General features: G+C 47.5%; 1 pseudogene across 1 annotated transcript; it reads left to right on the forward strand.

Annotated features, from left to right (window-relative positions):
- Positions 1-3,934: 3,934 nt before the first annotated feature.
- LOC149354257 (uncharacterized) lies at positions 3,935-27,702 on the forward strand (annotated as a pseudogene). The gene is made up of 5 exons (XR_016289335.1): positions 3,935-3,982; positions 8,568-8,661; positions 8,898-10,829; positions 18,828-18,851; positions 27,453-27,702. The product of XR_016289335.1 is annotated as an uncharacterized LOC149354257 (transcript).
- The last annotated feature ends 4 nt before the right edge of the window (positions 27,703-27,706 follow it).

Below are 27,706 nucleotides of genomic sequence, written 5' to 3' on the forward strand. Positions count from 1 at the left end.
CATGCCCCCCCCCCCTCCGGCGCCAACAACCAATGGGGCCCCCCCCCCCTGCAAAAAATTCTGCGGACGCCCTTGAGCACGATCACATTTTCACGCCTCAAGTGATCAAATTAGGGTCCTCACATGTCCTTGGAAGCTTTGGCCAAACCATAGTGTCGTCTTCCCACTCCTTTACAACCGCATCAGCCGAAACACTGGCTGTCAGAGCCGAACTATCAGACGCAGCAACCATCGCGACAGGCGCGCGCAGAGCAGTCAGGAGGCATGTAATGGCGGCGTGATCACGTTATCTAAAATGGCAGCCACATGATACGGCCATCGAGGAAAAAAAATTCAGGGGGGCGTTTTGTTGACCTAAAGTGCGGTGAGTCGGAAGCGTTAAGCGCGTTGGTACTGCTTGTGTCACTGATGTGTGGTTAAGATGTTAAGCTTCGCCCAACTCCAATCTCACTTCCGAGGCGTCGCGCCACGCGCCGAGCGCCGCGCCGCGTCGGGCGTCGAGAGAGGTACGCATCTCCATTCTCCGGGAACTGGCTCGCGCCGCTCGCGTCTGGGTTGGTGTTGCTAGAAGCAGTTCGACTGCCAAAGAGTGGTGAGAGGTAGTAATTCGCGTAATTAAATGATTTTAAACCGCGTGGAATGTATTTGGTACACAAATAATTAAGCGCGCCTTTTCACTGTGATGCTGTATCTCAGAACTTGCAAAACCCGCCACGCCATCGACACTCGCTCACTCTGTGCTCGCGTGCGGCGCGCGGAGCGTCGACGCTCGCGCTGCTCGCGTGTGACGCCACGCGCATGCGCAGACTGGTTCTGGCTGACGCGCGGCGCAAGTGTGTTTGGAGTTCAGGCTGGAACGCGACAGCGTCTTGCAACGCTGCCAGGGAGTCCACAGAACGCCATCGCCCGTTTGGCTCTACGCCTTGCTCGTCTGTAAATTGGTTTTTGAGGAAAGGAAATGTATCTGTCTCGCATACCTCGGTGGACACCAGAACCTCGCCGTAACGGGAAGGGAGGAAGATGGGAGTGAACGAAGACGCCGGTTAGTTCAGCCCGCATCCTAGAGGCCTGTTTGCTTCCGCCGTTGCTAAGCTGGACAGCGCCGCCTCCCATTTCGGTCGCACTGTGTGCGGCCTAGCCAAAACGAAAAAAGAAACAGTGGACGAGGCTGCCGTTTCCAGCGGCTTCCTGTTTCGCCGTTGCCCGGGCATAATACCTTCAGAAAGCGGCCGCTGATCATGACCCCATTTTGGGTTCCGAGGTTTCTAACTGCACTTCTTTTCTTTGGACGTCATATGCACAATTACTGATTAGTAGTTCGCCCGTAAAACCAAAATGCTCCGCCAATTTTCATTCGTTTCATAAGCATCGGTGAGCGTTTGGACGAAAACAAAGCATCGGGGGAAGCTGTGGACGAAGCTGTGAAGCGCGCAGTCTTCGAGCCCTTCGGTTATATTTTTATCGTTCTCGGAACCGCATGATGAAAATGTGGCAACAGGTAAAGCGTAGATAGGTTTTTGAGGAAAGGAAATCGTGCAGTATCTGTCACGTATCCCTGTGGACGCCTGGACCGCGCCGTGAGGGAAGGGAGGAAGGTGGGAGTGAAAGCAGAAAGAAAGGGGTGCCATATATAATCGAGGTCTCCAGAATAATTTCGACACAAACTACTTTTTGGACGCGGAAAGCCTGCATGAACAGGCACGCTCGGTAGCTTTGGTAGCGTTAGCGTTGACTGCACGTATGAAACGGGGAATTATTTGTCTTTTGCCGCTAGGATAGTTTAAGGGGGTTTAACGCGTCCCAAAGCGACTCAGCTATCAGGGGCGCCGAAAAAAAGAGTTCCGGAAATTTCCACCAACTAGGTTGGTTTGGTTTATGGGGTTTAACGTCTCAAGCGACTAAGGCTATGAGAGACGCCGTAGTGGAGGGCTCCGGAAATTTCGACCACCTGGGGTTCTTTAACGTGCACTGACGTCGCACAGTACACGGGCCTCGAATTTCTCCTCCAAAGAAATTCAGCCACCGCGGCCGGGATCGAACCCGCGTCTTTCGGGCCAGCAGCCGAGCACCATAACCACTGAGCCACCGCGGCGGCCCACCAACTAGGGTTCTTTAACGTGCACTTACATCGTACAGTACATGGGCCTCTAGAATTTCGCCTCCATCGAAATTCGACCGTCGCGGACGGGATCGAACCCGCGTCTTTCGGGTAAGCAGCCGAGCGCCATGGCCTTACTGAACCTTTTGCCGCTAGGATAGTGTGGCGCTGATATATGCAGTCCTGGACAAAATAAAATGGACCACGGCTCCGGATTGAAAATAAGGTCCCCCTATAATTATTGAGGGGCTTTAATTGAAAACGCGGATCAGCGCCATCTAGTTCGCGAACAGTCTGGGGTCGAGAGGTCAGTTTGCGCATGCGCGTCCTCTAGCGTGCAGCCTGCCTAATCACTCGCTTCCGCTCGATGCGCTCTTTGGTCGTAGCGAGTGGCGCGATATGGCACCACGGTACAGACGCGAGAGCGTTTGCGTGGCACAGACGCTACCCGCGCGGGTGACCTTGCTCCGCGCCCTGCTCCCGTGATTGCTGAAGACCGCTGCGTCATTATGGTGATATGCAATTTTTGGACTCGTGAATGATGTGGCGGCTTGCCTTTTGCACTAGGAATTAACGGGGCACGACGGTTCGTGTAGGATGTTGACACAGCTAGTTTATTGGTTACACTTACAGCTTTAGCTATACGCGGCGCATGCTTTCAGCACTGCTTCTTTGAAAGCAGCAGATAAATAGCTGTCCTCTACTTTCGAAGAAGGTGATTCCTATTCAACTAACCGCTTTTATTCTCCGGGGGGGGGGGGGGGGGAGTAGTGCTCGACGCCATGCTATACGTTCGTGACCCCCGGTCTTCCGCCCAGGGTTCAGATTTAGCAGACTTTTTTAACTAGCTCACCCAGGACGTGTCGCTATAGCACGCTGGAAGGCCGTGGACGCTATTCCAGCATGTAGCAGGCACCTTTTGTAGGGAAATGACCCCCAGTGATGGCGGCCAATTTTTTTCCACTCTCTCTATGTCTGCGTGATGAATATCGCGCATGATGGGTATCCAAAAATTGCATACCACCGGCGGTAATGACGCAGCAGCCCTCAGCTACCGCGGCAGCAGAGCACGGCGCAAGATCGTCCGTGCGGGAAGCGTCTGGGGCAGCGCAAAAGCCGTGGTGTCTGTACAGTGGCGCCATCTCGCGCCACTCGCTACGATCAAAGAGCGTATTGAGCGGAAGCGAGCGATTAGGCCGGCTGCACGAAAGATAAGATGCGCATGCGCAAACTGACCTCTCGACACAGGTTGCTCGGCAACTAGATGGCGCTGATCCGCGTTTTTAATCCGGAGCCGCGGTCCATTTTATTCTGTCCTCGACTGTACTTGTTGAGACAAATAGCCTCCTCCATATTAATGCGAAAACATTTCTAGGCTTTGTCAGCGAGGTCGTGTCACCAAAACGTGTCCGCATAGCTGTGTTAGTTGTGTCGTTCTCAGAAGAGGTAGGATCAATCGATTGGTTGTAATCGATAGGGGACGATGTGAGGATGACGAGCAAAAATTTGATGACAGTAGGATGATTAGTTGTCGAAAAACCATCGAAAAAGCGCGGGCATAGATATAGTGAGTGGACGGGAAAACAGCCGTGGATGGCAAAATAGTGGAAAAATAGGCAAAGGAGTGAAAATAAAGTTTGAAATGAATTGAAATGTGTTTGATGAGTGGTAATTAATCGAACAAAAAGTTTGATTGACATAGATTAATTAGTTAATTAATTATGAGCAAAAACCAGTGGGTTAGCGCCAAATTTCGAAACCAAAGTGTGTGATTGAGGTAGGGGGATGTAATCAGAGTGAAATTAATTAATTAGGTGATTAATTAAGTTCATTAACATGTACGGATTTGAGAGCGTGCTGACCGAAGGCCAGCTGACGTGCCCAGTGACGAAGCAAAGAGGGGCAAAGAGTATCAAAGAGAAGCAAAGAGTATCAATGAGGAGCAAAGAGAGGCGACAAGTGTGAAGGAGGCGTCAATGCTTTCGCATTCTCCCAATGCGGGTCACCGCAGTGGTCTCTAACGTTTTTTTTTTTCAAAGGATATTTTTGTCATCTACGCAATCGTCATCCACTTATCCATGCTGGACGCAGTGGTGTCGAAAATAATTGGTGCAAGAGGGAAGACTGCGCTGCAGTACCCGCGCCAAAGTTCGCAGTACTCGCGAGGTTTGAAACGACGTGCGTGCGAAGGCCGAAATTTTTTTTTGGCCCGCAGCACCGAAGCTAATCACGGTTTCGAAATTCGAAAAATTGATACGGTTACACTAACGGCCAGCTACAAATCGCGAAGTGCTACCACGCGCCTAACTTAAAGCGAACTATTAAACAGGACTTGTTAACTTGACTTTTCTGATGTCCGCCAACGCTGGTACTACAACGCCGCAAAAAAAAAAAAAAATAGGTGCGGTTCAGCTACTCTTGAGCCTGCACGGTTAGAGAGCGAAAGCTATGGCGTACCGGGCAACTATACGCGGCATGGCGTCTGTAACGTTGAGCGCGTTCCGGACACAGGATAGGCAGCGCGCCCACCCTGCCACCCTGGCAGGTGGCAGTTCATGGTTGATCGCTAGAGTTTGTTCACCAAACGAACGCTGCGGCCTATTGCTGCAGTGCCGCGTGTCTGCCACAACGTTGTCAGCGCTAACGCATGCAGCGAACATCTGTCACTACCGCCATGTACCACTGAGGTGTCCATTGTCCCAGGGGGCCAGTTGCGCGCCTTTCCTTTGTTTCCAAGCTCCCGCTGTTCATCAGCCGCCGCGGTGGCTTAGTGGTTATGGCGCTCGGCTGCTTACCCGAATGACGCGGTTTCAATCCCGGCCATGGCGGTCGAATTTCGATGAAGCGAAATTCTAGAGGCCTGTGTACTCTGCGATGTCCGTGGACAATGAAGAACCCCAGGTGGTCGAAATTTCCGGAGTCTTTCACTACGGCGACCCTCATAGTCACTCAGTCAGTCTTCCTTGAACAGCAACTGTAGGCGCCTCGGATTTTTCTGGGCGAATTGCGTAATTACACGTGTGATAAATTCACTTCTGTGCTTCATTACACGCCCTCGGTGCACACTCATCATACACATTGATTGGAAAAACTGTTGAACGCGTACGTTGAAAACAAAAGATGACTATATATACAACGAAAACTTATTTACAAGATAAATGCACGCTCGCAGCTTCATACACCTCGCTCCATCTTGCTTGCGCATCCGCACAGTCGAGCAACCGCACACACACTGCTCTCCGCTCGTCGTTTTCTCGTCCGCTGTCTTGGTTGTTCTCAGCTTCGCTGACAACCGGCCACTAAAAACACCCAAGCACAAACACAGAGGCGCGCACACGTGCAAGGGCTTACTTGCCGCAGTATCCCCGAATGCGCACTTTGGGGGTGAAAGGAACGCCGCGCAACTTCCGAGGGGAAGGGACACTCGCCACTCCAGTCGGAAAATTTGTTTTTGTGTTTTTATGGGGTTCAGAGCCCCAAAACGACTCAGGCTATGAGGGATGGAGTAGTACAGAGTTCCGGGTAATGTCGACCACCTGGGTCTCTTTACCATGCACTGACACGCACAGTACATGGGCGCTGTTGTGATTTGAGGCCCAGCCAGAGGTGACAGGCGAGCCAGGCAGGCGCCATCGGGCTGCGTTGACCAAAGGCGCTGGTTTTCGCAGAAGACGCAAAGAACGCTGGTGTGGGGGCGCCTCGGGAGACTGCGTCGCCGTGAACAAAAGCAGCTAATCCCCTTTGCCGGAGATTCTGAAAGCGGCGCTTCTACCGAACTGCGCTACCCGTGGATCGGAGGAGACAGCGAGCGGCGGCGGCGCCAACTCATCGCCCGCTTGCCCCTGAGCAGCCCGACAAAGCGGGGGTGGACACGGCTGATTTTACCTTCCCTCCTTAAGAATTCATCGGTGACCGGCGTAACGATAGGCGAAAACAAGATGCCCCGTGCACTGTCTGCCTCCGTGTCGCTATCTCTCTAGAGATCAAAGAAACAGACACCCATCTCAAGGCGGCTCGAAACACATGCTCGCCGGTGCCGCTGTATGTCTGGAACAGGTCGCCCTTCAGTAGAGCTAACGATGGCGTGGTTTGAAAACGGCGGAACGACGCACGCCCGGACGCGGCATTTCGCAGATGTGACCATGCGGGGCTGCTTTTACCCTTTTGACTGAGCGCACCACCGCCCCTGGCGTGCGGCCATCACTCACGGTTCGAGTGAGTGATTTTCCAGGGGGGTGCAGCCGCCCCCCCCCCCTTGCCCCCCCCCCTCCGGACGCCCATGAGCGGGACTCTTAAGTCCCACCTTTTTCCTTGTCATGTCTTGCTTTTTGAGCTCAAAACCGCTGAATTAATTTCACTTAAATTTCCACTGCAACCTCGTGGAGTGGCGCGCTTGTAACGCAGACATAAGTTTCAAACGAACCGTTCCACTTGCGCGCGTTGCGTGCTGTTTTCAGCAGATTTTGGCGCTCTGTCCAGCCTGTTCATTATGAACGATAAGTTTCAAAAGTTTTCTTTTTACTCACTAATTCTTAAATGTGCTTTATACATCATTTTATTTTGTCCTGTGTGTACTGTTTGCCAAAAAAATTTGCAAAGTCAAATTCACTATTTTTCAGCAATGTATTTCGTGAAGCATAACAGTCTCACGTTGTGTGCCGCTCATCGGTGCATGGGAGTTTCATTCTGATTCGTGCACGGACGTCTCTGTTCATGCAGGAAGTAGTTGAGCTGGTGTTCAGACTCTTGGACGACTTATATGATAGTGAAATCCATACCGACAGTGCGGAGAATGCGGATGATGCAAATCCATCGTTAGCGACTAATATGTCCCACTTTTTTCGTGGTTACACTGACTTTTGAGATGAAAACCGCGCGGATCAATTTCGTTTGAACTTCTACTGGCACCTCGTGGATGTTCAAGTAAGCTGTCTTGTTGGCTATTTAGAAGGTAGCCGAGCGGTGGCAGCGACAAAATTTTGCGGGATGCGTATTTGCGAAAAAAAAAAATATTTCTGCATTGCCTCACTAGACAGGCAGATTGTATTTTTGCAGCAGATGGAGCACATATGTCTCTTTATGTTCCTATGCATTTCATTGATGTACTGCGCGTGACCTCGCAGCAATAATTTTTTTTTCTGCGAATATACATCCCGCAAACTTTTGTCCATGACTGTATCTGTGCCTCAAGCGAACCGATCCCCTTGCGCGCGCTGCATGCTGGTTTAGAACACGGTTAACCTGCAAAGACTGTGACGTGCTCCTTTGTGCAACTTGCTTCTTGCCTTTCCACGGCAGAAAGTAGACAGCGGAACGCGCGCCCGTGTTCGTTCTCCGAATGTGACAGTGAGTGCATGGATATAGAATGTCATTCTCTAAATTTTTCGTCTTAAAAAGTAGACTTTTGTATGATCTGTCCATTGTTTGCTTGTATGCCCACAGCAATTTCACATCACAAAATAAAACTACTTTTTTTTTGAAGCGGCTGTGCTTCAGTGGTCAGCGGGACACATGTCCCACTTTCTCAAACGCACTCATGGCGCGGTGGGACTCCTATGTCCCACTTTTATCTCGAAAACCGCTAACTCTAGAGAACTCAAATTTTGTATATTTCATAAGAAGCTGATAAGAACGAGAATTCCGCCCTGAATAGCTGGCGTGCATTGCTCACAACTTCATGTCTCATGAAGGGTTAAAGCGCGACTAAGGTGTCCACTGTACCAGGGGGCCAGATATGCACCTTTCCTTTCATCATCATCAGCCTGAGTACGCCGTCTGCAGGATAAAGGCCTCTCCCATGTCTCTCCAATTAACCCTGTCCTTAGCCAGTTGCGACCACTGTATCCCCGAACTTTCTGCCTATGACTATGACAATTACTGTAGTTTAAGAATTACTCAATACAAATTAAGATTGCTTAAAATTATTGAACAAATTAAATATTGACTTAGAATGATGCAGAAAAATTAGATTGACTTAGAATAACTCAGCAACATTAACGACCACCGAAAATAATCAAAGTACAGATGACTTACAGCTACTCAGCAACATAAGTATGACTTAAAAGGACTGAGCAGAATAAACGATCAATCGAATGAGCCAGAAAAATTGCAGTTGTAAAGGACTTTAATGTGGTAATCGTTGATTCTTAAAAAGAGAAAGGCGTACGCTTTCGCACTTACTCCGAATCAATCGTCCCTAAGGATTTATTTTGATCTTACTGTGTTCTTCTTTTCGATATGCCGTCCGCCTACTGTGTTCGTTTGTCTTAGTGACTTACTTCCCTATACCAATTTCTTAATATTTTTGCCTCTAAAAGGTGACAAAATGGAACAGCAGAAAAGTGAAACGCTGAAAGCCCCTGAAGTATCACGTGGCCGTATGTATATTAAATGTAATGTCAGGGGGCGGATTTAGTTCCTTGTGCTGTGATTACTCGACTCTTAATATTACCATTTATTTGGTGCGCAGGCCCATTTTGAGGTCAGCTGCTTCGAAAACAACCGCGCGGACGGACGAAAGCTTCTGAAAGGAAACGTTGCGTCAACCATCTTTCCGTTCCGACGTAAGTTGTACCATATTTTTCAGTACTGATTATTTTGCAATGCATATCACTGTTGCTGATCTGTTAGTATACTGGCGCAATTGAGGTCTGTAAGCGTGCGTACTTCTCTACCTCACATTTCTTTACTTAAAACTGCCTTGCCGTTCACACAACTGAGAAATTATAGTGTCACCTTTCGATACTTTTGGCTGAGTCCACTATAAGCTCTAAGTATTCATTTCCTGTTTATTGTGCAGCTTTGGTTCACCACCGAAAGGCGCCGAAGGAAAGAAGCGCATCTGTTCTACCATCTGCACCAATCACAATGGTACCGCAAGGAGAACCGGAAGTTTCTGCAGCTTTTGAGGTGTCTTCAGCATCGCATCTAGATTCTTTGCCAGTCCACTCTGGCAGTGTACTCAAGACACCTCGAACTCCAATCAAGAGGCAGCCTGCAGTGAGTCGCAAACCCAACAAGAATAAGTATGCAATCTACATTCTTCCTCCAGCTCTTGTGCCGAGCTAAAAAAGCAACCAGACGATGCAAGACAAAGCTACATGCAGCTTCAAGAAGTTCACAAGAAGGCTAGCATGACTATTCAGTCCCTACAAAAGAAGGTGCGAAAACTAGAAAGTAAATTAGAAACCTTCGAAAAGCGAATACAATTTCTGAATGAAGACCAAGTGCAGGCGCTTTCGAGAAGCAGCAATCAAGCTTCTACCTGGTCGCCGCAGACAATTAAACAGGGGCTGCAAATGAAGTTTGCTTGCAGAAAGTCGGGCTACAGAGCTTGGGTATCCACTGCCGACAGATAGAACACTGAATTGTCGCCTCGAGGGGTTGAAATTCACGCCGGGAATTTGGAATGTTGTTGTTGAACTCCTCAGGATCAAAGCGCAAGGCATAGAAGACATTGAAATAGACTGTGTTTTGTTCCTTGACAAAATGGAGATAGCGTGAGGGTTTCAGCTTGACCGTGCTGAAGACACTGTGTTCGGAGGTGTTACGCTTCCACCTAAGCCAGATAATCCCGCTAGTCATACACTGGTGTTCATGGTTGGAGGCCTCAACAACCGATGGAAACAGGTGATCGCATACCATTTCACTGGGAGCCACGTCGACGGCAATACTCTTAAGGACTGCGTTCTCGAAATTATCCGCCTGTGTGCAGATATTGCGCTTAGAGTCAGAGCCATAACGTCGGATATGGGCGCATCAAACCGAGCGATGTGGCGCGATCTCGGGTTTTGCAGCCATCGGAACTCCAAGACAACGTGCTAAATAACACATCCATCATTCAGTGAAACGGAGTTAGTTTTCAATGCAGACGCTGCCCATGTACTCAAGAATATCAAGGGTCAGCTTCGAAACTCTATCATTAAGTGATGCAACCGGCAGCGAGCACAACCTGCCTTCACAGGATGAGAAACTAGAGCACGTACGTGCTGTACTAGAGTTCGACAAATAAAGGGAGCTGAAGCTCGCGCCGAAGCTTTCTGAAGCACATGCTTCTTCGGGACATTTCACAAAGATGAAAGTTGGACTTGCAGCGCAATTTTTCAGAGACCCCCGCTGCAATCCGGTACTTGGCGAAAGAAAAAACACTGTAGCAAGAGGCCGAAACCACAGCATGGTTTTTAGAACTTGTATGGAAGTGGTATACTCTGATGTCATCGCGTCACCCCTCCGTTTCTCTTAGTCTTCAAGACATGTAGAAGCATTATGAAGTTGTCTGTACTCTCAAGCTGGTCATCAGTATTTTTCAAGGCATTATATGGGCAGCACCTCGCAGTGTAAACCATCACAGGCAGGCCTTCTAATCATCACTACTGCTGTACTTCAACTCCAGGACATTCTTTTGAGCTCTGAAGGTTACACTTTCTTTCTCACTGGTAGAATACTACAAGATTGTCTGGAAAACCTTTTCTCTGTTGTTCGCCTGAAGAAGCCGGTTCCAGATGCTTTGGACATGAAATATGCTCTCAAACGTGTGTGCATTAGCCAATTTTTGCATACGCCGAAGACAGTCCGCTATGCTGTCGATGATTCGGAGTATCTGGTCGATCTACTGACACGTGGCAAGCGTGAGCTAGCTGAGCCATACCCATCCAAAAACCAATGACTCCGAGGTACTCTTCATTGAAGAGGTGACATCTTCGAAAAACGTAGCGCGAAACACAAGACACAGGTAAGGTGAAGACAGGACACGAGCGCTTCTCACGACTAAATTTTATTAGGAAGGATAACAGAATATATACCATAGATATGGAGGCGAAGAGAAAGAAGGAAAAAAACAAAATAACAACTCAAAAACAAGAACAAGACGAGGAGATAAGAGGCCGGCGATGGAAGCATGTACATAGCATAGCAACATAAAACACGTGCACAGTTACTTGACAACCGATTGGAGGTAGACAATCTCACTTTTTGTTAAGGCGATCGATGCGTCACTAATACACTCCCCCCCCCCCCTTTTGCGATATAGAACGCTTCAATAATCTCCCTTGTACGTTGATGATATGCTCTGTCAAGAACTACAGTCTTATCGAAAAGGGGGCGACATTTACAATCCCTGCAATGCTTCGGTAAATTTTCAAGAGCTGTTGGGGTTAAAGAATTTCTGTGTTCGAACAGCCGGACATTTAGACAGCGCCCGGTCTGCCCTACATAGAATTTTTCACACGAAAGAGGAATCTTGTAAATCACCTCTTTTTTACATGGCACAAACCTAGATTTGTGATTAACATGGCAACGATGATCACTTTTTAATCCCTCTGCTTTCGCTCTGACCACCGCGCACAATCCAGATAACTTCACGGGAGCTGAGATTACTGTGCCCACTTCGTATCGATTGGCAACATTTCGTAACCCATGTGAAAAACGATGTACATAGGGCAAAACGACAGGTTTCTTTTTCGCGTCGAATAACATAGCCCTCTTGGCATCCTTGCCCTTGAGCCACAACAGGAGTTTTTCACAACTAGTGCTAATCAACGAAAGCGGATAACCGGACTTAGTCAATCTATTAACTTGTTCATGAAAACTTGTGGCTATTTTATCATGGCAAGACTTAAGTAAAGCAGAGCGTAAGCATGAGGAGACAATTGCATTTTTTACTACTTTAGAATGCCCGGAGTGAAAATGGAGTAAAGGTTTAGAAGACCTAGGGTGGTAGCCCCAGCAAAGATGCTTATTGCCAGAATGAAGAGATAAGTCTAGAAATTGAAGAGAGTTTTCATTAGGCAATTCGAAAGTGAAACTCAAACCTTGACCACATGTCTTAAACACCTTTAAAACGTCAACGACAGAGTAATTGAAACGATCAGAGGGAAGAAGAACCAAATAGTCATCAACATACCGAAAAATGTTCAATGATAGGCCGTCCAGATTCCTCTCAATTGTTTTGTCGATATGGCTAAGGAAAATGTTTGACAGAACCGGAGCTACCCGTGAGCCGATACAGATCCCCGATTTTTGCAGGAAAAACGACCCTTTCCAACCCACAAATGTGGACTTCAGGTAGAATGATACCAATTCCAAAAAGGAATCCACGGGCATGCCACTATGATTGATGAACCGCGCCTCATCATTGCAGTCGCAGATGCACGTCCGAACACTTTGCAAAAGAGCATCGTGGGGTATATCATAGTAAAGATTCTCGACATCAATGCTGAAAGCCCGGAGCCCCCTCGTGTCGGACGTCTGTAGGTGCTGGACGATCTTCTCCGAATTAGGTACTAGGAACGGGTCATCAATTTCTAAGGCCGAAAGGCTCCTAAGCAAGAAGCCTGAGATGGCATGTTGCCATGAGCCCGCTTCAGACACGATCGCCCTGAATGGAAAGTCAGGCTTATGTGTTTTGACTGAGAAAAAAATGTCCAAATGCGACACTTTTGCGCCCTTGACAGCTTTCGCTAGGCGATCCATCGACATCTCTTCAAGCAGAGAAATCGCCCTCTGCTTGACCTGGGCTGATTTTTTAGTGACCTGGTGAAAATTCTTTTCCATTGCACCGTTGGCTTTTTCCAGATACATATCATTGGGCATGACGACAAAGAAGCCCTCCTTATCCGAAACCAGCACCCTTAATTTTGAAGAGACCAAGAAATCAGCCAAACTTTTGATTGGGGACTTACATTGCTCGACGTCACATGTCCTAGTCACAGCATCTACACACTCTTCCACACAGCGCGCCCGCACATCGTCCCGTGTCCGAGCAGAAATGGACCTCACCAATGCCAGTTTGTCGAAGGGGTTCAAAGCTGGTTGGAAGGCGTATTTCGGCCCAAGTTGTAGTGTCCTCAGGTGTTTCTCTGGGAGGCGCTGATTTCCTAGTACGATCACCTTTTCTTCCGGGGGTCGTTTTTTCTTCTTGCCAGGAAGACGGATCCGCACCGACGCCCACAGAAATTCCGTGGCCTGCTCCGCAGTCCGGCACCAGTCACGGTAGGTAGGAAGGTAGTTCGGATCGTTGAGTTCACACACCAGACGAAGGCAGTCCTTGTAGTGTCTGACTTGTCGCCACCACTCGGAACAGAGGATGCGACTGACACGGCGAGAGTGTCCCACAGACGGCTTCATTGAACCACACATACCGTGGAATTCCGGGAGAATCAGGCCTTGTTTGGAGTACCATGAAGCAGTTCTTGCTTTAACCACACAAATGGCAATTAGTGACGCCAAAGTGGCTGGGTTTAGAAAGCGTGGGTTAGGACATGAAAAAGAGCCCGTTGTACAAGATTTTAAGAGGCCGGCGATGGAAGCATGTACATAGCATAGCAACATAAAACACGTGCACAGTTACTTGACAACCGATTGGAGGTAGACAATCTCACTTTTTGTTAAGGCGATCGATGCGTCACTAATACACTCCCCCCCCCCCCCCCCCCCCCCCTTTTGCGATATAGAACGCTTCAATAATCTCCCTTGTACATCCCTTGTAATCTCCCTTGTACATGCCCTATGTACATCGTTTTTCACATGGGTTACGAAATGTTGCCAATCGATACGAAGTGGGCACAGTAATCTCAGCTCCCGTGAAGTTATCTGGATTGTGTGCGGTGGTCAGAGCGAAAGCAGAGGGATTAAAAAGTGATCATCGTTGCCATGTTAATCACAAATCTAGGTTTGTGCCATGTAAAAAAGAGGTGATTTACAAGATTCCTCTTTCGTGTGAAAAATTCTATGTAGGGCAGACCGGGCGCTGTCTAAATGTCCGGCTGTTCGAACACAGAAATTCTTTAACCCCAACAGCTCTTGAAAATTTACCGAAGCATTGCAGGGATTGTAAATGTCGCCCCCTTTTCGATAAGACTGTAGTTCTTGACAGAGCATATCATCAACGTACAAGGGAGATTATTGAAGTGTTCTATATCGCAAAAGGGGGGGGGGGGGGAGTGTATTAGTGACGCATCGATCGCCTTAACAAAAAGTGAGATTGTCTACCTCCAATCGGTTGTCAAGTAACTGTGCACGTGTTTTATGTTGCTATGCTATGTACATGCTTCCATCGCCGCGGCCTCTTATCTCCTCGTCTTGTTCTTGTTTTTGAGTTGTTATTTTGTTTTTTTTCCTTCTTTCTCTTCGCCTCCATATCTATGGTATATATTCTGTTATCCTTCCTAATAAAAAATTTAGTCGTGAGAAGCGCTCGTGTCCTGTCTTCACCTTACCTGTGTCTTGTGTTTCGCGCTACGTTTTTCGAAGATGCAATTGCTCCGACTAGCCCAGTTTAGCTTACTTGTGAAGAGGTGACATCTAAGAATGCAGCACCCTCTCATATTGCCGGATTCTTCGTGAAAGGCATTATCAAAGCGATAAGCAGCTGCGAGCAGTGCAAAGCTGCTCTGCTAGGTTCGACAGACAGTCAGCATTCTTACCCCAACAAACACAAAACCTCCTCAAAATCTCCCAAAAATAACCCATCGGGACATTTGGAATCTCCCCGGGAGGTGCTCATTTTTCCCGAACACATCCAAAAAACGTCCCCACAACTAGCAATGTCCAAAAAGTTGTGCGTCCCATGGAAAGCCCCAAAAGGTTAATGCTCGATTTCTCGGCTCTGGTTCAATAAAATTATTCCTCCTTTTTTATGCAGCCTGCAGGCATCCAAGTGCACATATGTGCCAAATTTCAGGCGCATGCTTACGTTACAGGTGGTGTAATACACCTTTCCATTCGTGTGAATGCGTGCTGGATCGGCCGTTGTGCACTTATCTGTTTACGTGAAATGACCTAGCATTTTACACACAAAGGCAATATGAATTAAAAAGGTCACCCGATCTTGCCCATATAAGAGCAAATAGCAGCGCCATACAGAAGTCATTTCAGTTTACTAGCTGTGCTCTTAGCACGAATTGCATCCTGTCGTCCATACCGGCGACCGCACCATACACCACCACAATCAAAATGCAGTTATGTTCCAGTCAAAGAAAAACAATACAGGCCAAATTGAAAGTCCTTGCCGAACAAAACTTACGTTCAACGGCGAAAATTTGAATGAATACAAACAGCAGACGCAAACGTATGCACCATCTAATACACAGTGTACATAGCACTACGGCGCCATGCATATAATGATGGCCACTTTTTTCTCCAGCTCTGAGAAATCTGCAAAATGAAGCGTAAAACGGCTGGAAGTTGATGCACCTTAAACGAGTAATTCTAAGGGCTACAAAAACAGATATGCACACGCAAAAGCAAACGTATGTAAAGAGCAATTGGGGTGACAAAAGAAAAGACGAGATGGGCGTGCGCTGCAGACACGCAGTTTCAGGTCACGTATTTTCTTCAAGTTGAAACCCCCCTCTCGCTTACAGACTCGGAGCGAGCTTCAGCGACGTCTTATCAAAACCGAGAAAAAAATATTAGTTCTACTAGGCGAAAATAAAAAAAGTGCGAAAATGTCCTCGAGTATGCTTAAATAAATAGATAAATAAAATAAACCAACATACCTTGACGACGTTGCCTACGGAAACCCAGGGATGAAATAGAAGGCTGCAACAGCTGAAACCATGAATTAAACGCAGCCTTCTGTCCTGCGCCTTCTCACAGCACAGCGAACGCTCAAACATACGCGTTACACCTTCGTAACGATCCTGGGAGTTTTATTTTCTTTTGACTAAGTGTGGGGATAAGACTGCTTGGGGCCAGGCGGGAAGGTGAACATGTTGAGGTACGTGCGGTGGCGCGCCGCATCCATGGTGCGGCACACCGCGCATACGGCACAGTCCAGCGTGGGAGTCGAGATCAGAAAAGCGCTGTGTTTCGTTTCCTTTTCTGCCCGTCCTTGTTTCGTGTGCGCTACTAACACCTTCAGCGTTATACCCAGTTACCTTTCTGGGACCAAAATGCATTAATTCGCTTTTGTTGCTGCTCAAAACTCTAAAAAAAACGTTTCTAGACCTTTAGTGGGAGCACTGCCTTTTTGCTTGTGCTTCTATGTCTTACCTCCATGGTCTGGAAACGTTTGATAAATGCTGTACTGGGACAGGGACATTCCATCCTTTTTGGGCGCACAGGTGGAGGTACGTTGCTTGCTGGTACCTGACAAGGCTAAAGGAATACATCCGGAACGGCGACAACCTACATTACCCCAGTGCTCAAGTAATGAGTATGCTAAATTCGTGCGAGGAACTATTCAAGAGAATCACAGAATGGGCCGAAAGCCTTCTTACTGTACAACCTCTTTTACAGGCCGTTGTGACGTACTTGAGCAAAACGGTAAAGTTAAACGTGAGGGCTTGCCAAGTACACATTGCAACTGTTCAGAAGCTTCTCATCTCCACCTATGCCCGAATGAGGTTATGCATTCACCTGCGTCTGCTTGAAAAAAAAATTGGCAGTGGTTTAGCTCTGGTTAAACCTGGAGGGTTGCGAAAGCAACGAGGAGAGAGAGAGAAGTGATGGAGAGCGCGCGGCAGCGGCGGCGACTCCGGCACGCTAGCTATGCGCCGGTCCTGCTCATGCGCAACTGGCGAGCGCGGCGGCCCCTCTGAATCATCCGCGCAGCGACGGGGGCGGCGCGCCAGTTGTGCGCCATGTGACGTCACTGATCCTCGGGCATGCGCAGTATGGCCTTTCGTCAGCTCCGCGAAATGGCTCGACGACTCGCGTATGCGTTGCTTTCGCAACAAAAGAAATCAACGGCCGCGGAAGCAAAACTTGTGCTAGAGTCAACTTACAGTGACGCCACAATTTTGATTGTGTGCACACAGCTTGTGTGTACTTTTTATAACTTTTTTCTATAGCATTTTCGTATTTTTCGCATATTGTAGTAATAAATTGACGGAGAGGAGTCGCAAAGCTTTTTATCACTACACCATAAATTTTTGTGGATTCAGTTAACGCGATGCGAACTTTTTGCCAAAGTAAGGTCAATAGGCTGGAATTGTTCGTTTGACTGGGAGTTTTTAAATGCTGCGCTTCCAGCAAACTTTTTTTTCGGCAGGTTAAGAAAATGCTGTTCAATACCGTACTGCTGCAGTGGCTCAAGCCTGTTTCACATGCAAGCGAAAATGTTAGCGAATTCTGTCGCCGCGACGGAAAAACCTGTTTTGAGCCGTCGCTGCGACGAGCGGCGAGGTTTCAACAAGTTGGAAATTTTCGCTGCGACGCGCCGCTCAATCGCTCAGTCGCTTGCATGTGAACCGGCCTTCAGTCGTTAAGGCGCTCGAGTAGAAAACCGGAGTGCCCGGGTTCCGACTGCGGCGGCAACGTTTCGATGGAGGCAAAACTCAAAATGCGGCTGTGTGCTGTGTGCTGTGCGTTGACAGCGAACGTTAAATATCCGCAGGTGGTCGACATTATTCCGAAGCCCTTCACTACGGCACTTCTCTCTTTGTCTACTCTACTGCTTAGCCCGCGGCGTGGTTGAGGTGTGCTCCTAAAAGAGAGCGACAGTTACCGCGCCGTTCGTTTCCTATATCGTAAAATATTGGATGCCGCAATGCATTCCAAATACCGCGCTTTAGCATCGTTCGTGTGTGATTCCGAAGAATAACTGCCTTCTAATAGGCAAGTATAACATTTTATCATCTTAGTCATCCGCCTTCTATTCATTATGATACATGTCGCTCCGTGAACAGAACAGCTTACTTTCAAGGAAGCGCGTTCGGCCCCAGTGCGCGCTCCCGAAGCGCGATGAAAGGAGTGGGCACAAATATGTCGGACTCCGTAGCAGACGACGCGGTTGTCCCCACCCTACACGCAAGTAGCATAATATTCATTCACTGCATGCGTAAACCAAGCAAACCAAGAACTCTAGCAATATCTTGTTAATGACTTGTTTTGTTGAAGGTCATGATGAATATATGGAAGAATACTCTGTAGATTAATTTTGACTGCCTGATTTTAATTTATTTGTGCTTGACTGCCCTGAGCTATTTTATCTGCTGTGCCCTTTTATCTGCCTGGTTGCAAAAACTTGTGCAAGCTTTGTGATTTGCCTGATTGCCTGAGGTCTGTGGTGGGTTATTGACCCAGATGATAAAAAGGAGCTGAGAGAATCGTAACAGTACGGGTGCGTTACTGCATGTACTTGTCAAGCTTTTGTTTCCTTACGACTGAGAGCCCCGGCACTGAGGTAGTCTAGCTACTCAGTGGTGCTGCTCGTGTATGGGCGCAGGCTGTTTGATAATATAATGAAGTGGGCCCATGGCAGGCATGGCTGCTAGAATTTTTAGTAAACCATTGCACCGTGCACAGCTGGCGTTGTCCCTGCTTCACTTTGTGCATTCCTTTTTGGGCACAGGCTGCTGTTCAACTGTAGTTTTCAGAGGACCTCCTTGCCTGTTCAACTTCTAAACTTTTCTTCATTCATGCTTTCTAGTACAGTTGTAGGCTGTTTGCTGATGTTCGTTCCACATGCCCCATTGTTTGTTTGACCTTTAAAGATTCCTACTGTTGGCTGGAGGAGCAAGGACCTGGGCTAGTTGCATGCAAATTAATCGCAGCACCTTGTACTAGACTGTATAGAAAGCAATGAGAAGGCTATCTGTATGACTTGGCTTGGAGTTCCAGTTCTGAGGTGAGCATCTGAACTAATGCTTCTTGTGAAATGGTGTAAGTAATCTCTTGCCTGACGTGTAGACATTTGCGCTTCATCGCACAGATTAGAAAGCACCTGTTTGGTGATGCAGAGTCAGGAACCTTATACACAAGCAACATTATTTGTCTTATCTTTCAGATGTGCCCTTGTGTGGCTCTCAAGGTAAGGTACTAAGGTACAAGATTTTATCCACCTCTGTTGTATATTTAAGACATGCAGGTATTACCAATACCAAGACAGAAGCATCTCTGCTGTGTTTTCGTGCGATGGTGCAAGATGTCAACCATCAACCACTTTTGATTCAGCCACATCGTGCAGGCAAAGGCTGTTTGCAAGATAGAACTCAGGAGGTTCTGTGAGTAGAGTCTGCATCACCCTTGTGTGGAGTGCACTAGCAGTCTGCACCCCGCAGTCAAAAGTGAAATTAGGAGTCGATGGTTTGCGGGCTTATTGCTTGTGCCCACCTTGCTGGCTGGTTCATGCGGCTCTACTTCCACGCAAGCGTAGCCTTTAAAAGCTAAACGCTACGACAAGGTGTCTACTTTTATGTAGTGGAGGACACCACTAAAGTGCTCTACACAAGGATGTCGTAGACTGTACATACTTTTCTTGTATTTAAATTTATCGCAGACTCCCGGCACGTACAGGCACCTTTTTCTCAATGTGTAATTAAGCCACAAAACACAAAAGGCAAATGTTCACAACTTGAGTTCATGGTAAGACAGCGCACTTGCAATTGACATCGTCGCTTTTTTTGTCTATGCAGGCTGTTTGAATTTTGCTTCTGTTAAGGACCTCCACAGTAAGCGGCATCTTGAATTTATGGTGAGCCATTGCACCGTGCACTAATTCCACTGACAATGACAACATACGCATCTATGCTTTAGAGCGCAGCTCTTAGGCGCCCGTTTCTGCGTTTCGCGGCGTCGCCGTTGTCCGTTAACCAGCAGTGGACACCATTTAAGCTGCGAAAGCAATGGACCGGGAGCTTGGAAAGGAGAAAGTAGAGTTACTGTATATGCTATACAGTAACTCTAGGAGAAAGTAAAAGCGCAACCTCCTCCCTTCCTTATCAACCAGCGCGCCATTCGGGGGCGCAGCTGTGCATAGCAACCGTGACGTCACATAGTAGCGGCAGAACGAGCGCGCGCGCGTCGGCAGTGGCAGCTACACCGCCGCTCCTTGGCCAGACGTCTCGTTGCATTCGAGAGAGAGAGATGCATGGCTCGGAAGCGGCCCAGTGATTCCGCGCCAAGCGGTTCGGGGAAGCTGCAGTGGGTTGACTACAAGGCTTTCGCCAAGCACACTTTAGAATTTTCAAAGTGTCTTCAGTATTTTTTTGAGGAGAGGAAATGCGCAGTATCTGCCTCACACATCTCGGTGGACAACTGAACCAGAGGGCAGACACATTACTGCCCTCTTGGAACAGTGGACACCTCAATCGTGCTTTGAGCTACGTGGCGGTAGCGACAGATGAGCGCTGCATGCTTTGGAATCGACAACATTGTGCCAGAAACGCTTCCACCTGCCAGGGTGGCAGGGTGGGTGGGGACCTTAATATAGATATAAAGGCAAGCGGGAATTTTTTACCACTTATGCGAGAGAACATCCCGTTCCTCTCGCTCGTAACGGCTCCCACAGCTGTGACAACCTCGCGAAATAGTTGCGCAGACCTCGTCTTTCAGAGCCAGGCATTGGTGCAGCAAGTCGAGCATATATATCCATCTATTTCTCCGTCCACAAAGCTTCCTTCATGACCATCAAGAACTGTCAGGGGAGTTTCTTGAAAATGAATATGTGTGAACAAGTTGTCTGTAATTGTACATACATGTCTTGCTCGAATTTTTTGCCTCAATCTATCGAAAAGCTGAAACAGCTGATGAGCTGCGCTCAAATTTCGCATTAGGAAGTAACGTAATCGTCGGCATTTTTTTTTCACTCGCGTAACTACCGTCCGCTTTCAGGACCATTATATGTTACCTAAGTACAGCCTTACTAGTGGCAGGTTAGCTGTACTCGACGTGAAACGTGATTATAGCGTAATTTTGGGCTCGGTAGGAGAAAACGCGCTTTCAGTGTTGGAGTAGAAAGAGCAATCCTTGCAATGGCACGCCTGCTCTTCGAAACGTCAAGCAGGAACACCGGGAGTAACGCAGATCCATCTAATTTGTGTTCCGTGATCTGCAACATGTTTAATCCACGGCAGTAACTTTCAGCTGAATTGCTAGGCGCGTCTCCTTGACGTGGTCTTAAGTTACACGTGTCAGAAACAATTCTAGAAAACATCTTACTACAGATGTTTCACGGAAGTTTCACAGCAAACGTCTTATTGCAGATGTTTAAGAAACATCACAGAGAAAATTTCTTGCTGTCGACATTTATGAGACGTTTGTAAGACGTTTTGTGTTTCGTAGGTAATTAATTGCGTGATAGTGCACTATCACCATGGCAAACCATGGCCATGGTTTGCATTCACGCGTTTACATAAATACTAAACAATTTTTTTTGCAATTATCTGCGATTGTAAGAGTTATATGCATCCATTAAATTGTGTGCACTCGCTGAGCACAGAATGATCCTTCTGTACTGCGTGAACACAGGACGAAATGATATCGCACACGTTTTGCATGAATGATGCTCGAAACGATGTACTGAAAATGCCATCTGCGCCGTTTGAGATAAACTTAACACCTCTGGTGCGTCAACAGACAACCATAATGTACATAATGCTCGAATTTTAGACTGAAAGTAGCGGGAAGGATATATATGCTAGTAAAACCGAGGAAAATATATTTTTCTCCATGCGTTAGCCCAGCGCTGCGGTTACCATTATTTACAAGCAACGTAAACAATTTTAATATACCACAAATGCAAAGAAATGGTGCACGAAAACCCAAGAAAAGGGACAAGATCGAGATAATGGAGAATATAATCGACTGAACACTGCCATCTTTCAGACTACTATATAGAAGTAATCTTGACAAGATGTTCAACCCGTCTTGAAGACGTCCTAAATGGATCTTCAAACAGTTTGTAAACGTTTGGAAAATGTCTTTAGATGTTTTTAGAGGACGTTTCGTAGCTGACTCAAAGATATCTTCTAGACACCCACAAAAGTTAGTCAAACTTTTTGTAATCGCCAAAATAAACAGTCTTATAAAAATAAAATGTCTCGATAACATATACTGCCGGCTGCTTGCAACAATTTTTAGACATCTTGATAGATCTTGCAGCTATCTTCTAGCTCAGCTAGTGCTCCCCCAGGATACTTCATCTCAACTGTACAAGATTTTTATATACTCACACGGAACCATACCTCGGCACCAATAAAGGTGGCTCAATCACACTCACACTCACGGCCACTCGCACTCACATCCACTCATTCATACTCACACTCATGTCCACTCACACTCACAACCACTCACTCACATTCCCACTCATGGCCACTCACACTCACGACCACTCACTCGCACTCACACTCATGACCACTCACACACACAACCACTCACTCACACTAGCACTCATGTCCACTCACACTCACAACCACTCACTCGCACTCACACTCATGACCACTCACACTCACAACCACTCACTCGCACTCACACTCATGTCCACTCCCACTCACGACCACTCACTCACAGTCACACCCGTACTCATAACCACTCCCACTCACAACCACTCACTCACACTCATGACCACTCGCACTCACAACCACTCACTCACACTCATTTCCACTCACACTCATGACGGCTCACTCTCATTCAAGTTCATTCAATCTTTCCTTCATTGCTAACAACGGAGGGGATGAGAGATTTATTGCCGCGGCCGATTGCCCTCGTTGCTCCCCTAGCATAGCCTGAGTCGCAAAGATGGGGCGGCGAGCAGCCCAGGCTTCGTCGGGCTATTGGCCAAGAGTATCGATGCTCTAAGGAAGTGGTCACTAATCACGCATATTCCATGCACCGAATGCTACGCACGTGTGCTCTGGGCTTGCTGCTGAGGCGGTGAGTGCCTGTTGAGCGTCAGCTAACTTCTAAGACGCTTAGACAATAAATCAACTCCACCTTGGGGGATTCCCCTGAACATCTGACCAATTTCAAAATATACAAGATATTATTCAGCAGTAGTTTTTATTTTAATGTGTAACATCGGCAGAACAATATACGGAATAGAGAGGATAAGGCGCTGGTTTCTTCACACTCAAAATATGAACAAAGGGAGGGGAAAGCGTCAGGGTGTTTGCCAGCATTTCCACAAAAGGTCTCGTCTTCACCCAGACGAAGACAGCCCTCTTGTTGAAACGTTTGCAAGCACATTGAGGCTTTCCCCTCCCTTGTTCACCTCGTGAGTACCTGCAGAGGAAGGCAGTCACTGCGTCGCGAAAGCATCAATGTAACATCGCGCTTCCAGAGTAATTTCCATTCTCTCTAGACCCCAGAAAATGTGACAGATTTGTTTTTTGTTACTCTCACTGCAAAAAAGAACCTGAAAGCTTGCCTCAAAATGACCCGGCAAAGTAAACAGTTCTTTGAACGCAACATGATGGGTCTTCGGCCACTAAAAAACCTGATTGGTCATAGCACTGCACTGTAAACAATGACGGAACAGGTCCGACAGAGTAAATGTATGGCGCAGACTTGGCGATTAGGGTGCTTAGATGATTTGGGGGGGGGGGGGGGGCGCTCCCCCCTTTCTTGTGCGCGCGGCGATGACGGTATCTAAGTAACAATAATGAGTTTGCCTTGACAATAGTCTTGGATGATGTCTAATTACCAATATTTTGACTTCCTTGACAATGACGTTCCGTGACTCTGCATGAACACATTGGAGTCAAGTGGCGACTATGAATACTTTTTGCTTCATGGAAAATGGAGCGTGTTTTTCAAATGATCGAGTATTTTCCTCATGGAAAGGAAAATGGCTGGAATGGGCCGCAAGTAGAGGATTTCTTCGCGTAATAAACAATGCACAAGTAATACTTTTGTTTGGGCGAGTTGGTTCATCTTTGAAAGGGTACGTACTTGGGCGACGACGGGACACAACAAAGGTGTATGTTCCTTTGTTGGGTCCCGTATTCTTCACGCAAGTACGTATTCGTTCAAACAATGCTCAGCACCGTGAACTTCACTATCAACATGGGGACGAAACAATCATTTCTCGCGCAAATTAAAAATAAAATATTACCATTTTGTATATCTCCTTGGGCGTCAAAGGCATCACCATGTCTGATGCCATGCATAAAAAAAATAAAAACCACATGCTTGATCTGCGATGCTGGGCGCCTTCAGGTGCATGATAGAAACATACCGAAAAGCGCACTTGGTTTTCGCGTCGTTTTCGGGCGTGAGCTGAGCTTGTGCAGTTCAATAGCGGCGCCAAGTAGGTCAGATTTTCGCGTGGGTCCGGCCCAATCAACAAATTACGGGCAGAGCAGAGTTGGGGGGAGCGTGGCAATATTTTCCTGTCTACCTGTCTATATTTTCAGGACTGGGAATGAGAAATTCGATAAAGGATCTCAAAAAAAATCGTAGCAGCTCATTACATCCGCGAAGGGTCTGCGCCCGTGCCAATGGTGAACTAAAAATGCAACGAAAGATTGCCGTTTCCGTGCCAGCGGAATCCTCTGCTTCAGTTGTCGAATGACACCGGCATGATGCCTTATGCTGCCTCGGGCGTCCTCAGTAGTGAAAATTGACTTCCCTCAGCTGTCAACAATATGAAGATAGCTAAGCGGTCGTCGCGAAACATACGTGGCCGCCTTCGCTGTCGCGTCCACTCACCACTCACATCCACTCACATCCACTCACATCCACTCACGTCCACTCACTGCCACTCACTGCCACTCACGTCCACTCACAGCCACTCATTGCCACTCATGTCTACTCACGTCCACTCACTGCCACTCACAGCCACTCATGTCCACTCACATTACTCATCAACCATGTCCACTCGCCACTCACCTCTACTCATGCTCGCATCCACTCACTCACACTCATCTCACTTACACTCACATCCACTCACTCACACTCATAGCAACCTATGCTAACATACACTCCCTCGCACTCACACTCATGACCACCGTCACTCATATCCACTCACTCGCACTCACACTCACGTGCACTCACACTCACAACCACTCACTCGCACTCACACTCGTGACCAACCACACTCACTCGCACTCACACTCACGTCCACTCACACTCACGACCACTCACTCACACTCACAGACGTGAGTGTGAGTGAGGCGATATGAGTGCACTCATGAGTGAGTGTGCCGACCTATGCACGGAACACCACACACAAAGACGAAACATCAGAGCACACGAAACATCAAAGAATACAAACCCTGCACTCACCTTATACTACCAGGAAACCTTTTCTCATCCTTATATACCTGGGGTTCTTTAACGTGCACTGACATCGCACAGTACACGGGCCTCTAGAATTTCTCCTCCAAAGAAATTCAACCGCCGCGGCCGGGATCGAACCCGCGCCTTTCGGGTCAGCAGCCGAGCACCATAACCACTGAGCCACCGCGGCGAAATTTCCGGAGCCCTCCACTACGGCGTCTCTCATAGCCTTAGTCGCTTTGGGACGTTAAACCCCATAAACCAACCAACCATCATCCTTATATACCCCAGTCCAATGGCCGCTGCATTGTCCATGGGGAGAACTGGCGATGTACAAAGTTGCTGACGGTATTTTAGTGTCTGTTAATTTATTCTTGGTGCATTGGAATTAGTACTATTTAGATGCGATGTTCTGTTAGTTTAAAGTCTTGATACTTACCAGAGAAGAAAAATGAACTCAGAAATGAAAGCATTTTATGGGCCCTCACACGCATTTTACACAAAACAGGTCAAGTAGAAACGTCTTGTAGACTTCTTTGAAAGATGTATCAATTTGTACTAAAAATCACTATTAGATTTTGGCATCTTTGAGATGTACGGTGCTCAGTGAGCGGCCAAGCAATCTACTTTCGGGGACAGCTTAAAATGAGTTGAGACTTCCGACTGTCATATGTTTCCTGTCGTAGACTATCATTCAAGGCCGTGTAGACCTCCAGAATTTGTCTTTGAGATATCTGCAAGAAGCCTTGCAAAAAGTCTTGTAGCTCAAAAAGCGGGAGCATTAGCTGAGCTAGAAGGTGTCTACAAAGTGCTTCAAGGTGCCTAGAAATGCCTTGTAATCATCTGCGAGATTTTGTGAGACGTCTTGACAAAATGTGCAAGATGTCTTATAAACATTCAATAACTGTCGCAGTGGCCAGTTGAGACGCCTTATGATAGTCTTATAGTCTTATGATAGACCTTATGATAGTCTGCGTCTTTCGATAAGAATTTAAAGGGTCAGTCTCTGAATTTTAGCGGTCATTTTCTTTGCGGCGACCGGTAGCTCTTCACTCAAATCACCGTTTAGCCAGGTGTGGTGCCAGAAGTGCGGTAGAACATTTTAAAATAAAATTTATTGATGTGGGAACACATCTGTATGAGATGGTAGTCTCATCTGGCAACCATGAAAATACAAATATCATAGCAATTTATAAAGTGCAATTTTCAAATGCTGAGATGATTAAAAGAAATCGGAACTGAAAGGACATTGGTTACATATGTCGCAGTTATGAGAAGCCGTATTTTGTCATTAATAAAATACAGGAACGTGAGCACCATGCAGGCAGTATGTCAAGCTTGTAGAATCTGAGCGAAGTTGAAAACAGAATATTGTCAAGGATGAACGAACAAAACTTTGACCCATATGAGACAACTCTGGATAAACGCGGTCTCGACAGCCGAAGTGATGACGAGAGTAGCGACGATCCCGACCATGATCCCGACGATTTTCTCCGCGCGGCGACAAAACATGGCAGCGCCCTTCGAAGCCGGAGCTCTAGCTTCGGACCGAATTCTCGTTGTTGCTGCCTTTTTCGGTGCGTTCACTGGCCTTTCGCTTCGTCTCACCTCGCCTATAAGCAAACGTATAAGCGATAATTTTGCTTTATTTTTTTAATTATAGTGACGATTCTGCCGCTTCTAGGCTTAAGAGGAGAGTCAGTTTGTTTACAGTAATGGTTCCCGTCCTGACAACCAGATGGCGCCACTATACACCTTTCCAACCTGGGCGCTGCCATATTGTTTCCGGCGGCGGAACCGGTTTCCAGCAGTCCAGAGAGGAGGAGTTCCGCCGCTTCCACCGTGCTAGCGCGAGGTGCGCACTGCAGTCCAGGGAACAATATGGCAGCGCCCAGGGAGCCCTTAGTTTATTTTTGCGTCTCTGCTAGCATACGCTGAACTAAAAGTGGGAATGTGCCTGCGTTTAGCGTACGTATAACAATAAATATTCATGTGATTTCCAGAAAAAAGCGAGCTGTACGCCTTCTACAGTTTACTAGTTATGCTTCTATAAAAAGACTACCACCTGCAGCAACAAAATGAACGTTTGGGGTCGCCACCATGCATTTTTACGTGACTTTTAACGCCAAAATAAAATACAAATTCCTGCCTAAACCGGGAGCAGTTACCAGAATATGCCATTATTTATACACTCGTCTCGGTGAGTAGACTGGCCCTTTAAGCATCGGAATACGGCTGAATTGTTCGGAATCGGCGAAAAACTGCAGTCGTTCGCGCGGAGAATCTTCGTCTTTGCGAGCGGAGCAGCAGCTTTGACAGGCTGCGCCATCTAAGGTACTGCGAGACCTACCCCAGGTCCAACAGGAATATTGATTGCCTTGCAGTTCGCCAGATGGCGCAGCCTTGCGCGCAGACAACTGGCGTGGAAACAGGAGGCAAGGAGACGGATCCAAGAACTGGAGAATAAACAGTGGCTGCAGGCGCTCGCTGAAAAACCGACACTGGCTGTGTACCGCGAGTGCAAGAACAGCATCGGACCCGAAAAGATCTTTGACAACGGCCTTGGTAGCACACTGCTGTTTGAGGCCCGGGCCGGAGCGCTGCGGACACTGGTGTACCGCCGTCGCTTCGATGCAACATCAGAAGCACAGGCAGCACTATAGTGTA

Source organism: Amblyomma mixtum, chromosome 3 (genome assembly GCF_055824585.1).
Source record: "Amblyomma mixtum isolate Tamu chromosome 3, ASM5582458v1, whole genome shotgun sequence".
NCBI classification, from domain to species: Eukaryota; Metazoa; Arthropoda; class Arachnida; order Ixodida; family Ixodidae; genus Amblyomma; species Amblyomma mixtum.